The sequence below is a fragment of the Bos indicus x Bos taurus genome, chromosome 9 (assembly GCF_003369695.1).
Source record: "Bos indicus x Bos taurus breed Angus x Brahman F1 hybrid chromosome 9, Bos_hybrid_MaternalHap_v2.0, whole genome shotgun sequence".
NCBI classification, from domain to species: domain Eukaryota; kingdom Metazoa; phylum Chordata; class Mammalia; order Artiodactyla; family Bovidae; genus Bos; species Bos indicus x Bos taurus.
The window spans coordinates 90,878,700-90,895,953 of record NC_040084.1 but is presented as its reverse complement, the minus strand read 5'-3'; positions in this window follow the sequence as shown (position 1 = coordinate 90,895,953).

Genomic DNA, 17,254 nt, shown 5'->3' with positions numbered 1-17,254 from the left:
GTAATGTTCTGTAAGAATGCTAATCATTATAAAAACACTGACTTGAGGTGTATTTGAAAAGCCAGCTGCTAAAGAAAACATTTGGTTCTTTCTCCCACTGTGCTTTAATGGAGGGAAGCTCCTGGAATGGAGATTTGCCATATCCTCAGGCTGGCCTAACAGAGAAGCATGTATAACAGGGATGTCAGGCCTATTTCAAATTATTAGGTATTTATAAATTTCGAACAGGTATATCATTTTTACCAGCAGTGAATGTGGTTCTACAGATTTACTACAGTGTTTCCTTTTGCCTGAAGATATATTTCTTGCTAAAATGTTGAGATACACCACTCCACAATGATAAGCCAATGACTCACATTTCATATTTTAGATGCCCTTGCTGCTGCTGCTGCTGCTAAGTCACTTCAGTCGTGTCCAATTCTGTGTGACCCCATAGACGGCAGCCCACCAGGCTCCCCCGTCCCTGGGATTCTCCAGGCAAGAACACTGGAGTGGGTTGCCATTTCCTTCTCCAATGCAGGAAAGTGAAAAGTGAAAGTGAAGTCGCTCAGTTGTGTCCGACTCTTAGCGACCTCCTGGACTGCAGCCTACCAGGCTCCTCAATCCATGGGATTTTCCAGGCAAGAGTACTGGAGTGGGGTGCCATTGCCTTCTCCATAAATGCCCTTAGAAATGCGAAATTGAATGTCAGCCTTTTTTTGTTTAAAATGTTATCTACTTAGAATTTTATTCTCCTTGAATTTGTGTTGTTGACATGCAGAAAAGAAAAAAAAAAAGAAAAATACCTATTACATCTATTTAAGTTAAAATGTCAAAAAACAGAATTTTCCTTTTGAATATGTAAGGACAGCATCCCGTACTTCTGATTGCCCTACAAATTTCAATCCATCCTTCAATATATCTCAAATCTGAATTATGTCATATAAAATAGTTGCTAATGTCTCCCCTGCCCATATGATGTATATGCTTCCTCTGAATTCCTGTAATATTTTGTTTTCTTATAATATATGTATTTCATAACAGTTCTTATTTTCCACCTTAGAGTTATTTACAATTTTTGTATAAGATACATATCTCATATATTTTATTATATTTTAAATTGCTTGGGAGAAGAAACTTGCACAGTTAATCTTTGTATTCTTTAAAGTGTCTATTACAACATGAGATAGGTCATAAGTATCTAGTAAATATGAATTGGGGGCAGGAGGAAAAGGGGACGACAGAGGATGAGATGGCTGGATGGCATCACCAACTCGATGGACATGAGTCTGAGTGAACTCCAGGAGTTGGTGATGGACAGGGAGGCCTGGTGTGCTGCGATTCATGCAGCTGGGTCGCAAAGAGTCAGACACGACTGAGTGACTGAACTGAACTGAAATATGAATTGAATGAATGAGCAAATAAATGAATGCCTGAGAACAGACATTTTAAACAATGCTACTGCTACTGCTGAGTTGCTTCAGTCATGTCTGACTCTGTGCGACCTCAAAGATGGCAGCCCACCAGGCTTCCTTGTCCCTGGGATTCTCCAGGCAAGAACACTGGGGTGGGTTGCTATTTCCTTCTCCAATGCATGAAAGTGAAAAGTGAAAGGGAAGTCGCTCAGATCTCGAAGTTGCTTTGCAATCCCATGGACTGCAGCCTACCAGGCTCCTCCATCCATGGGATTTTCCAGGCAAGAATACTGGAGTGGGGTGCCTTTAAATAGATGAAACGTTATTTCCTTAAAATAATTTCATTCAAATTGATTACCACTTTAGATAGTCTATTGGCTAATCCTAAAGAATTTTAAATATATGTAATATATTTTTCAATACCACTTGTAGACATATGATAGTCACTTTCAAGAATATGTAGAGAAGATGGTGGAACAGGAAAATTCTCAGCTCACTTCCTACCAGACATAGCAAAATTACAACTATTTACAGGATGACTATTAAGGAGAAAAATCAGAAGACTAGCATAAAAGATTTACAGTGAAAAGGAACCACAGGGGAATGTGTAGGAGGGTGGAGATGTGGTATCTCCAATACTCATACCCCCAGGGCAGGCAACTCACAAATGGGAGGATAATTATAGCTGTAGAGCTTCTACCCAAGAGTGAGTGAATCAAGCTCCGCAGTGGGCTTCCTGGTTGTGCACTGGGAAGATGTGCCCCCAGGAGTGTTTGGCTTTGAACACCAGTTGGGCTTAATTTCAGGAGAGCCACTGGGCTGTAGGAAGTGGACTTCACTCTTAAAAAGTGCCCCCAAAATCTCCGATGCTCTGAGACCCAGGGTGAAATCTGTAATTTGAAAGAAGCCTGGTTGTGACCCACCTGCTGATCTTGGAGAGCCTCCCGGAGAGGCAGGGGGCAGCTGGAGCTAACCCTGGAGACTTGGATGCAGGTGGTAACCATTTTTAGGAGCTCATTCTACCATGTGGACACTGCTGGTAAGTGCTATTTTGGGATCCTCCCTCCAGCTTTGGTAAAGAATCCGCCTGCAATGCAGGAGACCCCGGTTTGATTCTTGGGTTGGGAAGATCCCCTGGAGAAGGGATAGGCTACCCACTCCAGTATTCCTGGGCTTCCCTTGTGGCTCAGATGGTAAAGAATCTGCCTGTAATGCAGGAGACCTGGGTTCAATCCCTGGGTTGGGAGGATCCCCTGGAGAAGGAAAAGGCTACCCACTGCAGCATTCTGGCCTGGAGAATTCCATGGGCTGCAAAGAGTCAGACACAACTGAGTGACTTTGACTCCAGCTTTTTAGAGCCAGCACCTGGCCCCGCCCACCAGCCTTTCAGCACCAGGGACACCTCAGTGCTAAATTCAATAAATTTGAAGTTTGGGATTAACAGATACACTACTGTATATAAAACAGATAAATATAAAGGACATATTGTTTGACACAAGGAACTATATTCAATATTTTATAAAAACCTGTAATGGAAAAGAATCTGAAAAAGAATATACATATATACATATATGTATTATATCCTGGAACTAGTGCAGAGATTAACAAATATATCCTTGTATTTACCCCAGAACTTATTTGAAAAATTTTAGTCTGGAGAAGATTTAGTAGTGTAAGGAAAGGCCACATGAATCAATTCTGGATTATCAAGAAAGTTTTGAAAAACTTTTAATCAGTATTCTAGCATGACTTGTAAATTGATCTCTAATCACCAAGATGATTCTGTACCTAACTTTGCCTTTGTATAATGCTTAGATGAGGAACTGATTACTCCAATCAAAAGACACAATTTCGGTTAGTCCAAATTACATACCAATGCCTTTACCATGCTGGCCAACCAGCCTTTCAAAATCACTAAAAAGAAAAGAAGATAATACATCAGTAACAATTTTAAAACTTCAATTTTGCCAATTAAGTAATCAATGCTAGTTGAGAGTTTATCAACTTCCATTCGATTCACAACTGATGGAAAAAAATCTAGATTTTGCTTTTTACTGTAGCAAGCCCCAGCATCAAAAAAAGGATTGTAGAATAAGAGAAATCTTAAAGAGAAATTGCATTTTAGACCAGAATTTCAAGTTAAACAGAAATAAAGCTCCACCAAGGGAATACTGGGAGTCTTTCCCCTTTTTCCCTCTTTAAATCCTGAAAGAAGTAAAGATGATTATATAAAGAGAAACAAGTAAAGCCCTATAAATGCAAGGGCCCCCTTTTTAGTTGTGAACTCTACCAAAATTAGAGATCCCCTGCCTCAAAGTAAAACATCAGTGTGGATGGTAGGAGTGTCTAGGGCACATATTCAGGTTACTAAATCATTACTTTTAAAATTCTACTTAGGCAAACTTCAAGGAAAGCATTTTTTTTTTTCTAGTAGAAAATGCTCCTGTTCACTTGATAGGTAGAGATTTCTTGGAAGCTTATGAAGTCCAAATTTCCTTTACTCATAAGGGAGAAATGTTTCTAGATCTGAAAGGTCAATCAGACTTCCTTCATCATACAATGTTTGTCATTCATGCTGAGGGTGATGTTGAACAAGACAAGTTACCAGTTAATACCTAGAGAATTTGGGCATTTGATTCTACCAACATCACCTGTTAAAATGACTGTAGATCAAAATAAATCTCTGCCCAACACTCATCAATAACTATTGAGGAGTTATGTTAGTATGTTAGGAGTATATGTCATATATGTTAGTTACTCCGGAGAAGGCGATGGCACCCCACTCCAGTACTCTTGCCTGGAAAATCCCATGGATGGAGGAGCCTGGTAGGCTGCAGTCCATGGGGTCGCTACCAGTCGGACATGACTGAGCGACTTCACTTTCACTTTTCACCTTCATGCATTGGAGAAGGAAATGGCAACCCACTCCAGTGTTCTTGCCTGGAGAATCCCAGGGACGGCGGAGCCTGGTGGGCTGCCATCTATGGGGTCGCACGGAGTCGGACACGACTGAAGCGACTTAGCAGTAGCAGCAGCAGCAGCATGTTAGTTGCTCAGTGGTGTCCGACTCTTTGCGACCCCAAGGACTGTAGTCTGCCAGCCTCCTCTGTCTGTGGAATTCTCTAGACAGGAATACTGGAGTGGGTATCCATTTCCTTCCCCAGGGAATCTTCCTCACCCAGGAATTAAACCCTGGTCTCCCGCATTGCCGGCAGATTCTTTACCATCTGAGCCACCAGCGAAGCTGTTGAAGAAGAAAAAATAAAAAAATAAAAAACCCTTCAATATCAGCTTACACTAAAAAAGGGCTTATTGTGCCCTGCACCAGGTCTTGTAACTACCATTTTGCTGGTAAAAAAAACTAATGGCAAAGGTTGTAGATTTGTACAGGACTTGAGATCTATTAGTGCTATTATAATTCCTTGCCACTCTGTAGTGTTAAACTCCCATAACTTGCTGTCCTGTATTCCTAAAAAGTGACTTTTTTGTGATAGATCTCCACAGTGCATTCTTTAGCATCTCTGTACATACTGGTGATCAATTTCTTTTTTTCTCCACTTGGAATGAATGGCAATATACACAGACTGCAACACCACAGGGCTATTCTGAGAGCCCCACTTACCTTCCCAGATATTAAAGGTAGACTTAGGTGATCTATATTTTCCCCATAAGTCAGGTTTGACACAAAATATAGATGACTTGTTGCTGTGTTCAAATTCTTTGATCAATAGCCAGCAAGACACCTGCTGTACTTACTTCAGTCAGTCAGAAGCCAGCTTTAAAAGGACATAGTGTGAAAAGAGAAATTACAATTAGGCAAGACTAGTGTAAAATATTTAGGACATAAGATATCCAAATAAGCACTTTAAATTGACCTGTATAGAGTTAAAGCCATTTTAGCCTTCCTTATCAAGAAAAAAATAAAAAAGGTAATTATGAGGATTTTTAGACTTTGCAGGATCCTGTAGGAATTAGATTCCAAACTCTTCTTTAGTAACTCAGTCATTATATAATTTACTTTAAAAAGTTCAATCTGAACCTCTCTGCTGGGAAATAGAATATTCTGAAGCTAGCTACTGCTGCTGCTAAGTCACTTCAGTCATGTCTGACTGTGCGGGACAGCCCACCAGGCTCCCCCGTCCCTGGGATTCTCCAGGCAAGAACACTGGAGTGGGTTGCCATTTCCTTCTCCAATGCATGAAAGTGAAAAGTGAAAGTGAAGTCGCTCAGTCGTGTCTGACTCTTTTCGACCCCGTGGACTGCAGCCTACCAGGCTCCTCCATCCATGGGATTTTCTAGGCAATGGTACTGGAATGGCTTGCCATTGCCTTCTCTGATTCTGAAGCTAGGGGTACCCTTTAAAAATTTCTGGCCAAGACCCCAGCCATGGGACATCCAAATTCTGATTTATGCTCTTCCTCTTTGTTTATGGAAACAAAGGTGCCACACTATAAGAGTATTAACCCACCAAAATAAAGGCTGCTTCCCAGGTGGCACCAGTGGTAAAGAACCCACTTGCCAATACAGGAGACGCAAGAGACATGGGTTTGATCCCTGGGTTGAGAAGATCCCCTGGGATAGGACATGGCAACCCATTTAGGTATTCTTGCCTGGAAAATCCCATGAACAGAGGAGCCTGGTGGACTACAGTCCATGGGGTCACAAAAAGTCAGACACTACTGAAGGACAGCACACACATACCAACCAATAGGCTATTATAGCCAATAGGGAGATTCCATAACTAGGAGCTCACCCTTTGTGTCTGGCCTGTCACAGCAACAGTTGTGTTATGTCAGACCACAGAAAAGACAGTCATGAGTTACCCTCTATCTTTGATCCTCACTTTGTGGAAGCCTTACTAACCTCTCGTCACACACAACATTATTCAGCAAGTTGGTTGACTTCCTGCGAAATTTTCTTGAATATAACTTTTCACAGATGCAGCATCAGCTAGTGACCTTGCTACCAGGGAAATCAGACATCAATGATGATAAATATGACTCCATTGTTTTAACTGACAACTTTTTATCTCCCAGATTTGATCTCTGAGAAGCCCTATGGATAACCCTGATTTGTGTTTTCTTTTTTTAATTCACTGGTGGTTCATATCTTCAAGGACATCATGGAAAGTATCAGGCTGGTTATACTGTCATTTCTCCAGTTTAATCCTTGGAAATGGTCCCTTACTTAATGGTTCATCCCCAAGAGGCTGAATTAATAGCACTCTCAGGCAAGAATACCGGAATGAGTTGTTGTTTCCTTCTCCAAGGGATCTTCCTAATCCAGGGATCAGGTCTCCTGCATTGCAAGTGGTACATTAAGCAAGAGCCTGCCAGTTACATTTATACGGAAAATCAGTACATATTTCATGTGGTCCATGATTTCGGTATGCTTTGGAGATGAAAGCCTATTAAAAATGGGAAGCCAGTAGCAGAATTATTGGATGAAATTCTGCTGCCAAGTGCATTAGCCATTATTAAGGTATGAGGTCATTCAAAAGGCTGACACTGCAGAATCAAAAGGTGTCAACTCTTTTGTTGATCACACTGCCAAGGCAGCAGTTCTGCAAAATGAAAACAACCAATGAACAGATGATTTTTCTTTTCAGCCTCCCAGGAACCTCACTGACACCTTGTTAAAATTTCAGGGAGCTCTGCCAGAGAGAGGAAAGGACACACAGAAATAAAAAGGATGAAGACTCATCTCCAGTAAAGCCTATCCTTCTTAGGAGGGGCTCAATATCCTATTTGACAATATATTCATGAGTTAGCTCATGGGAATCCAGATAAGATGGTATTGTGGGGTAAATATTTTTAGAAGCCTTCTTTTACGATAGCTTGGAAGGTTTATTCAAGGCGTACCAATTGCCCAAAATGTCCCCCAAGAAAGCTATTGCATAGTTCTCAAGGACATTTTCCATTACCTGCACATTCTTTTGAGGTTTGGCAGATTGATTTTCTCCAGATGCCTTCTGCTCAAAGTTACCAGTACATGCTTGTTATGATTTGTATATTTTCACATTGGGTTGAAGTATTGCCTTGTAGAAAGGCCACAGCACAATCATTAGGAACCCTGATTTTAGAGCAGGTGACCCCCAATTGGGGGAGCTCCCTCAGAAACACAGAATGATAGAGGAACTTATTTCACTGGACACATTATCAAAGAAATTTGTAGGATTTGACATTTGATCATGAAGCATTTCCATTGTGCTTATCAGCCCCAGTCTTCTGGATTAGTAGAAAGAACAAATGGAGCAATTAAAACCTCTCTGAGATAGTAGGTGGGAGAGCCTGTAAATCTAATTTACAGGTTCACAGGTCCCTATCCCATTCTTTAGCTCAAAATGGCATATAAAACTCATCTTAACTTTCTTTCTTTGAACTTCTCATATTTGCTGCTGCTGCTGCTAAGTTGCTTCAGTTGTGTCTGACTCTGTGTGACCCCATAGACGGAAGCCCACCAGGCTCCCCCGTCCCTGGGATTCTCCAGGCAAGAACACTGGAGTGGGTTGCCATTTCCTTCTCCAATGCTTGAAAGGGAAAAGTGAAAGTGAAGCTGCTCAGTCGTGTCGGACTCGTGTTGACCCCAGGGACTGCAGTCTACCAGGCTCCTCCGTCCATGGGATTTTCCAGGCAAGAGTACTGGAGTGGGTTGCCATTGCCTTCTCCGTCTCATATATGGAAAGGTCCCTAACCCTCTTGGGCTTCCCTAGTGGCTCAGATGGTAATGAATCTGCCTGCAATGCAGGAGAACCAGGTTTGATCCCTGAGTTGGGAAGATCCCCTGGAGAAGGGAATGGCTACCCACTAAAGTATTCTTGCCTGGAGAACTCCATGAACAGAGGAGTTTGGTGGGCTAAATCCATGAGGTCTCAAAGAATTGGACACAACTGAGTGATTACTACTTTTACTTTCTAACTCTCTTATCTATGTGAGGTTTCTGCACATATTAAATTAAATTTGATTTCTCCTCTTAATCTGTCTCATATCAACTTAATTCTTACACCAGCCAAAAGAACCTAGAAGGACAGAGGAAAGTTTTCTTCCTCCCTGACATTCTACATAATAGATTATTCAGTATTCTTGCCTGTGCTGTGCTAAGTTCTGGGACACTGTGCTCTTTTAAGCTCCCATGGTCTTCAGAGTGTAAATTTCTTCATTAGAAGAGCTTAATCTTACTTACCTTCATATCTTCAGTTCCCAGCCAGTGGACCCATCATGTAAGTACCTAATTAATATTTGTTAGATAAATGACTCATCTTGAGTTAAAGAACTAGCCATTATAGAAAATCCCTTGGTATTCCAATGAATGGTTAAGACACCACTTCCACTGTAGGAGTCACTGATTCAGTCCCTGGATAGGGAACTAAGATCCTGCAAAGCTGTGTTGGGTGGCCAAGAATAAACAAAGAAAGAAAATATAAGTGGTGGTGGTTTAGTTGCTAAGTCATGTCCAACTCTTGCAATGCCATGGACTGTAGCCTGCCAAGCTCCTCTGTCCATGGGATTCTCCAGGCAAGAATACTGGAGTGGGTTGCCATTTCCTTCTCCAGAGGATCTTCCCAACCCAGGAATCGAAACTGGGTCTCCTGCATTGCACGCAGATTCTTTACTGACTGAGCTGTGAGGGAAGCCCAAATATAAGTAAATAAATACAAATAAAGAACTACCCATTACACAGCTGGGTAAACCATGTGGACGATTCTTATTTATATTTATTAATCTTGTGTTTTTTTTTTTTCTCTTGTCTGTAAAATGAAGAGGTTGAATGAATCACCTTCCAGCTCAGGTGTCCCATGCTCCTAATAATCTATGCTTGTTCTCTTGTCTTCTCACACTTAGACAACTTCCTCACAGAAGAGGGAACAAAAGGTAGGAGAAGTGAAGAGCAATAAAGAATAGATGTACACCTTTGTCACAAATTTTCTCCCTTTCTTTGTTCATTCATTTGAAGAAAGTATGTATTGCTTTCTCTTGATAAATTCTGCAAAGTTTCAAAGATGGGTAAAACATCATCCATGTCTTTAATGAGCTCTCATGAAAGTTGTGAATATAGTCTTATTATTAAATGAGTATTTTCTAATAATGTATGTGCTATAATAATGATTAGAGGAAAGTGCTAGGGGAAAAAACGTTTTCACCTTCTTAATGGAGATCTGGTAAAGAATCAGGAAGGAAGCGTCTGAGCTGAGCTTTGGAATATATATGAGAATTTAACAGAAATAAAAATGTAGGAAGGGCATTCCAAGTCAAGAAACAGCTTGCACAGAAGACATGAAATTATACAAGTGAAAGTCTGTGTATTTCAGGATTCATGTGGGATATGGAAAGACTGGATTTTTGTGTTGTGTGGTGTTGTGTTGTGTGGTGTTGTGTTGTGTTGTGTTGTGTGGTGTTGTGCGTGTGTGCATGTTGGTGAGAGTGGTAAGAGATAAGACATAATTTTGTTTTAAATTCTGGTTAACTGAGAAAAATCACTTGTGACTTTAAAATTTCCTTTTTCCTAAATGGTTTTGTTTACTATTTTTTAAAAATCAATTTCTTTCTGTCACGTTTTCTATCCTTAGTAAAAAAAAAAAATGCTTATGGCTTATGAAATTCCTATAGGCAGCTGTTTGTTTTTATATATCTCTCTCCATGACCTTTGATTTGGTTTCGTTTTGTATAAAACTTATGAGAAATTGTTGCAGACTGATTCCAAGTTTAACATCCAAGGTACTAATGCATATTCAATGCAAAACTCTTAAATCAGCTTTCTTATTGTTTCCCACCCAGTGATTTTACTATCCCTCAGCCAGCACTTCTACAAGAAAGAAAAGAATGGGTAGTAGGTTTTTAGCATTTTTGAAGACAAGCAAAGGAAACATCTCCCAGAAGGCTCACTGAGGAAGTGGCATGAACATCAGAGAGATAATTCTAGAATAAGTGAGCGATGTTTGAAAACTGAGGATGAGTTTTGAGAATAACTGTCACAGAAAGCATTTGTTAAAGGAGGATCAGAGTTGTCAATTCTGATGTAAACAGTGGAGAATTAAAAGATGGTGTAATAAGCATTCACAGTCCTGATTATCCCTTTTGTTCTTTTAGCCTATTCGATTTTTGGTGTGTTAAAATCATCTGTCTTGCAGACCTGCCTACTACTTCTAATTAATTCCAGATTCCAATCTCAAGAGCCCATTTCCTTTCCATCTACAAGGAGGCTGATAAGTATCAGAAGGCATTTGGCCATCTCAGCCTGTGACCATTAGAAGGAAAATCTTCTGGGATGCATTAGTGCTGCTGGCTGGCAGGAGCCAGATGGGAAATAAATTGGTTCAGAGGTTTAGGGGCAAGCAGTGGAACTGCATTATTAGAGGAGAAAGCAAAGAAACCTCAAATTTCAGACTTTGTCATTTGCTTTGTACTTATAAGCCATGATATGGTGGGAGTTGGGCTTCCCTGGTGCCTCAGATAGTAAAGAATCGACCTGCAATGTAGAAGACCCTGGTTGGATCCCTGGGCCAGGAAGATACCCTGGAGAATGTAATGGCAGCTCACTCCAGTATTTCTGCTTGGAGAATCCCATGGACAGAGGAGCCTGGCAGGCTATAGTCATGGGGTTGCAGAGTCAGACACGATTGAGCGACTAACATTTTCACTTTCACTTTTTTCCTGGTGGGAGTTGCTGTGTTGTAGGAAAATGAATTTGTGGAAAGACAAAAGGGGAAAAGTATCCTCAATTTGCTCTGCACAAGTAGTCTCTGTTGGATCTCAGGAATTCCCTACATTAACCTGCATTTTCTCTAATGTGATATTCTTACTGACTTAACATTCAAATATTTTGAGATTTTTTTCTACAGGAGTATGGCTCATATTATTTGTTTCCAAATAACGGTCCTGGGATTTTCCAGTTCTGAGATCCTGTCTGTGCTATGCTTAGTCACTCAGTTGTGTCCGACTCTTTGCCACCCCAGGGACTGTAGCCCACCAGGCTCCTCTGTCCAAGGGACTCTCCAGGCAAGAATACTGGAGTGGGTTGCCACGCCCTCCTCCAGGGGATCTTCCCAACCCAGGGATCAAACCCAGGTCTCCAACATTGCAGGCAGAGTCTTTATCTCTTTACAATCTGAGCCACCAGGGAAGCCCAAGAATACTGGAGTGGGTAGCCTATCCCTTCTCCAGGGAATATTTCTGACCCAGGAATCGAACCGTGGTCTCCTGCATCGAAGGTGGATTCTTTACCAGCTGAACGTCCAGGGAAGCTCTAACATTCTGTCTACCTCTGATTATCTATGTTTCCATTGGTTGGTGGCATGTGATTAGGGATACTCCTCCAGCATACATGTATTTCTGGCAATCTGATGTGTGAGGGTGGACTCATCTCTCTAAGAAGTTTCTGAAAATGTTTAAGTCCAATTTCCTGTGTTTTAAAAATACCAATGATCCACCAAAATCAATTTTCTTAATCAAAAAACACCTGGAAGTATCATTTGCCCTACTTACAGGTATAGAAGGGGACATTTCATTCAAACATGGGCAAGATAGAGGACAGAAACAGTAAGGACTTAATAGAAGCAGAAGAGACTAAGAGGAGGTGGCAAGCACACACAGAAGAACTCTACAAAAAATGTCTTAATGACTCAGATAATCATGATGGTGTGGTCGCTCAGCTAGAGCCAGACAACCTGGATGGAGTGTGTAGACAAATCAGCCTTCCTTAGGAAGCATTACTAAAAACAAAGCTAGCAGAGGTAATGGAATTCCAGCTGAGTTATTTAAAATCCCAAAAGATGATGCTATTAAAGTACTGCACTGAATATGTCAGAAAATTTGAGAAACTCAGGAGTGGCCACAAAATTGGAAAAGGTCACTTTTCATTCCAACCCCAAAGAAAAGCAATGCCAAGGAATGTTCAAACTACCATATAATTGCACTCATTTCACATGCTGGTAAGGTTATGCTCAAAACCCTTCAAGCTAGGCTTCAACAGTACGTGAACCAAGAACTTCCTGATGTATAAACTGAATTTAGAAATGGCAGAGGAAGCAGAGATCAACTGCCAACATTTGTTGGATCATAGAGTAAGCAAGGGAATTCCAAAAAAAAAAATCTACTTCTGCTTCATTGACTATGCTAAAGCCTTTGTGTGGATCACAACAAACTGTGGAAAATACTTAAAGAGATGGGAATACCAAACCATGTTACTTGTCTCCTGAGACATCTGTATGCAGGTCAAGAATCAACAGTTAAAACCGGACATGGAAAAACTGACGGGTTCAAAATTGGGAGAGTAGTACATCTAGACTGTATATCGTCACCCTGCTTATCTAACTTATATGCAAAGTACATATTGCAAAATGCCAGGCTGCATAACTCATAAGCTGGAATCAAGATTACCAAGAGAAATAGCCAAAATGTCCGATATGCAGATAATACCATTCTAATGGCAGAAAGTGAAGAGGAACTAAAGAGCCTTTTGATGTAGGTGAAAGAGGAGGTAAAAAAGCCAGTTTAAAACTCAAAATTCAAAAAACTAAGATCATAGTGTCTGGTTCAAGGCAAATAGCAGGCAGGAGGAAAAGTGGAAGCAGTAATAGACTTTGTTTTCTTGCACTCCAACATCATGGTGGACAGTGACTGCAGTCATGAAATTAAAAGACACTTGCTCCTTGGAAGGAAAGCTGTGACAAACCTAGACAGCATATTAAAAAGCAGAGACATCACTTTGCCAGCAAAGGTCCAATTAGTCAAAGTTATGTTTTCACCAGTAATCACATATAGATGTGATAGTTGGACCATAAAGAAGGCTTGGCACTGAAGACTTGATGCATTTGAATTGTGGTGCTGGAGGAGACTCTTGAGAGTCCTTTGGACAGCAAGGAGACCAAACCAGTCAATCCTAAATGAAATCAGTCCTGAATATTCATTGGCTACCTTACGGAAAGAGCCAATTCATTGAAAAGACCCTCATGCTAGAAAGTGAAGTGAAGTTGCTCAGTCATGTCCGACTCCTTGCGACCTCATGGACTGCAGCCTACCAGGCTCCTCCGTCCATGGGATTTTCCAGGCAAGAGTACTGGAGTGGGTTGCCATTTCCTTCTCCAGGGGATCTTCCCGACCCAGGGATCGAACCCGGGTCTCCTGTATTGTAGGCAGATGCTTTCCTGTCTGAGCTACCAGGGAAGCCCAAAAAGTGCTCAATTCAAATCAATTTAAATAGTTCTGTAGGCATAACATTTCTTTGAGCCCCTTTTTTGGGGCGGGGGAGGCAAGAATACTGGAGTAGGTTGCCATTCCCTTCTACAGGAGATCTTCCCGACCCAGGGATTGAACCTGGGTCTCCTGTGTTGTAGGCAGACGCTTTACCGTCTATGCCACCAGGGAAGTCCTCGTGCTAGGAAAGATTGAAGGCAAAAGAAGAAGAGGGTGGCAGAGAATGATCAGATGGCTAGATGACATCACTGACTCAATGAACATGAATTTGAGCCAACTCTGGGAGATACTGAAGCAGATGGAAACCTGGCATGCGGCAGTCCAGCGTCAAAAAGAGTCAGACACGACTTAGCGACTGAACAGCAGCAACAACAACAATAGACATAGAAAGCAAAAATAGAAGGTATTCTTCAGGATTGTTGACCTTTAAAAGTTAGTAATGCAGCATACTAGTAAAATGCCACCTGAGATATCTTCTGTCCATGTACTGAGGCTGAGCTAAGGCATGGGGAGAAAATATTCAGCATTGCTTTACTTGGAGTAAAGCAAAAAGGGGAGAGAGAAAGGGAGGAAGAAAGAAAAAGATGAGCTTACTTAATGGAGAGAAATAAGGTGGGCAAAGATGTGAAAATAGAAGTGATGCACATTGGGAACCATGAGTAAATCGAACTCTTTGAAAGTCCCTAACCGAAAATGTAGCAAATAATCGGCCTTAAAGGTAAACACACACTGAGTGTGTTGGGTGATTAAAGAAGAAATAGAAAGGGTTGTCTGTCTTCCCAAAACCATCATCCCTGCTAAGTGAATCTTCAGTATGCTTTTAAGCACACTAAAGTCTTTACTTTCACAATTAGAAATGTGGTTTCCCTACTACATTCCAGTGGAGGAATTAATACATTGGCCTAAATACAATCTGAAACCCAATTAGCGTTGCCAAAACATTTACATTTCAAGGATCAGGAAGAAAATCAAAAACAAAAAATATTAGAAGGTAATGACACAGGTCCTTTTCTACAATTTATTTTGACAAGCCCATTAAAACAAAAAGCTGTACAGTAGTAATGCAATCATCATAGAATGGATATTTTATTGTGGTTAGAATCCGTCCATGAATCGGCATTTGGACCAGTTGAGAAATTTTCCCTAGATAGCAGTACTTTGCTTTTTGATTTATACACATAATATAAATGTTAATATTTTTTTTCATCTGAGGAGTAAAATATGATGGACAGAAATCATAAGTAAAATAAATGCCAACCAGAATAAAAATATTTCAGTAAATGCAGGAATTTTTTAATTAGAATATTCTAGCAAAATACTTCTGAGACTATTTAGGAAAAGAAGTGATGAAATCTCAGATACTCATTATGTGTAAACACTAATGATGGATCAATGAATGGCACCTTGGTGCTGACGGAAGAAAAGCCAGCTGAGTCTCTTTTCATAAACATAAATGAAGCAGTACTTGAAAATTAGAAACCAGTTGGCTAGCTTTCATGCTTGTGAAGAAAATTCGTTTTAATAAAAATTCAATTTGGGAGCACCTGGAGCCCCAAACATAAAGTATCAGTGCTTATAGATTTGTCAGAAACAATTCCTCTCAAGCAATTCTAATTTTCTCTATCTAAATAATTTACTTTATAAACAGGGAGGAGTTGGCATAAGTAAATAGCATCCACTTTTTATTTTAATAGGACATAATTAAGGTATATTAAAGTAATTATAGGAAAATGTCAAATCAAACAGGATGACACTCGTATTACAGAGCTTTCTACTGTATTTTACACGTGTAGAAATCATCAAAATTCACACAAAATGCATACACAAAATGATGTCAGTATCTTTTAACAGCATACAATATTGGACAAAGATTAAAGAGTTCTTTAAAACTTCATTTCAGTGTGTGCTAAGTCGCTTCAGTCCTGTCTGACCCTTTGGGACCCTATGGACCCACCAGGCTCCTCTGTCCATGGGATTCTCCAGGCAAGGATACTGGAGTGGGTTGCCCTGCCCTCCTCCAGGGGATCTTCCAACCCAGGGATCGAACCAGTGTCTGTTATGTCTACCTGCACTGGCAGGCAGGTTCTTTACCACTAATGCCACCAGTAGATTGGTATAAATTACTGATTATAATCGGAAGAACTTTTAAGGAATAGGGTGTATCTTTATAATTCATTTTTTTAATAAAAAGATTTAAATCATGGCATAATTGCAAAATTGCAGACTATTTTTTTTTAACTCCACATATCTAGTGTCAGTTGGTGAACAGTGCCAATTGATTTAGGTTGCAAAGATGTTGATCTTAATCTGGGAATAGAATGCTGGGAGAAGCATGGATATACCACAAACTTTAATTTTTATTTATTTTTTTAATTTAGTGCTTTATTTTATTATTTCAGTCCCCCAAATGCTCATTTATGTTTTATTTATTCTCATAGCCATTAATCTTAAAAATCAATTCCTATTTTATCCCCTATGATCCTATCTCTCTCTGGTAATATTTTACATTTGGAGAGAAATCTAACTCTTGGAAAGTGCTAAAATCATTATCATACATCATCTGATAAACCCCACTGTCATTGTCTCCATTTCAGAGATCTTGAATAAAGGAGACTCAGGTTGAAATGACTTGATCAAATTCACATACTAATGATGGGGTATGGGCATTATTCTGGGTCTTCTTACTAGAACCTTGTCTTTAATTACATTACTTTGAGCTGTAAGCTCTGGTCTTGGAGATGGAGGAGGTAAAGTGAGTAAGCATCCTTTGAATTGGGCTTATCTGGTGGCTCAGACAGTAAAGAATCCACCTGCAATGTGGGAGACCTAGGTTCAATATCTGGGTTGGGAAGATCCCTTGGAGGAGGGCATGGCAACCCACTCCAGTATTCTTGCCTGGAGAATCCCTGAGGACAGAGGAGTCTGGCATGCTGCAGTCCATAGCGTGGCAAAGAGTCAGACATGACTGTGTGACTAAGCACACACACACATCCTTTGAACTGACACTTGAGGGTCTTCAGTAACCCTCTCAGTCCATATTTTATCAGTTCAGGGTGCCATCTAGAGGTAAAGAGAACAAAAAAAAAATATTTTCCATTTTTGTCTTTAAAGAAATATATGAGAGAAAAGAAACTATGCTTCCAATTCTTGCTTTCAAAATGTAAAATATCACAATTAAACTGAGAACTAATAGAAACAAGGATTAGGTTACTATTAAATATATTCACTAAATGTTTAACTTTTACCTTTTCTTTCTCCTAAGTATGTGTTTGCCTGGTCCATTTTCAAAATCTCTGCTCCATTAGTTTTAAACAACTTCTTCAGTTCAGTTCAGTTCAGTCACTCATTTATGTCTGACTCTTTGTGACCCCATGGGCTGCAGCATGCCAGGCTTTCTGGTCCATCACCAACTCCCAGAGCTTGCTCAAACTCATGTCCATCGAGTCGGTGATGCCATCCAACCATCTCATCCTCTGTCATCCCCTTCTCCTCCTGCCTTCAATCTTTCTCAGCATCAGGGTCTTTTCTAATGAGTCAGTTCTTTGCATCCTTTCAAATTAAAACTTCTTTCCCTACTTGTTAAAGTATCTACAGTCTGTGCATTTATCTCTGTTCTCTCCTGAAATTTATTCTGATGTGTCTTTTATTTATTTATTTTTTTTGCCATGC